Source organism: Cervus elaphus, chromosome 19, assembly GCF_910594005.1.
Source record: "Cervus elaphus chromosome 19, mCerEla1.1, whole genome shotgun sequence".
Taxonomy (NCBI): Eukaryota; Metazoa; Chordata; class Mammalia; order Artiodactyla; family Cervidae; genus Cervus; species Cervus elaphus.
The window spans coordinates 66,905,908-66,906,637 of record NC_057833.1 but is presented as its reverse complement, the minus strand read 5'-3'; positions in this window follow the sequence as shown (position 1 = coordinate 66,906,637).

The window sequence follows — 730 nt, the reverse complement described above, 5'->3', positions numbered from 1 at the left end:
AATCTATTTTTCAATGTGATTTGTTGATTAGAGCCTGAGGAGGCCATCGTGTGATGAAAAGATCACTACCAGTCACACCAGGGCCCTAAGACAAGGCGTCTCGGTTGTAAAAAAGTGCATTTCTAACAGTGAGCACACATTTTTGCCCACAGAAGTTCAGAGCTGAAGGTTTTCCCCTCTCCTCCTAAATTCTTCCAGGAATTTTTCTGAGAATTTGCCTCCCTTCTAAGGATGTGAAACCCTCTTGCTCTCAGTACACAAAAACCTCTGGGTACTACAGACTCAAACAAGACCAAAGACAGCACACAATTAAAGGGCCCCCAAGCACCTTTACATTTCCGCTCACAGGGGATGCTTTTGATTCAAAGCCTTTGTATGTCAAGAGACGTGCAAAGATAAACTTATTTTAGTAAGAGAAAGCATTTAGCAAAAGACTACCCTATAGCAAGTGCTCAGCAAATAACAGATAAAAATCAGTGAGCTGCCTACAGCCCACTTCCTGTGGTCAATACTATAAGAACCAGTTAAACATTCTGGGCTTCCCAGATGGCTTAGCAGTAAAAAAAAAAAAAAAAAAAAAAAAATCTGTCTGCAATGCAGGAGATGTAGGAAACCCAGGTTCAATCCCTGGGTTGGGGAGATCCCCTGGAGGAGGGCATGTCAACCCACTCTAATATTCTTGCCTGGAAAATCCCATGGACAGAGGAGCCTGGTGGGCTAGAGTCCTTGG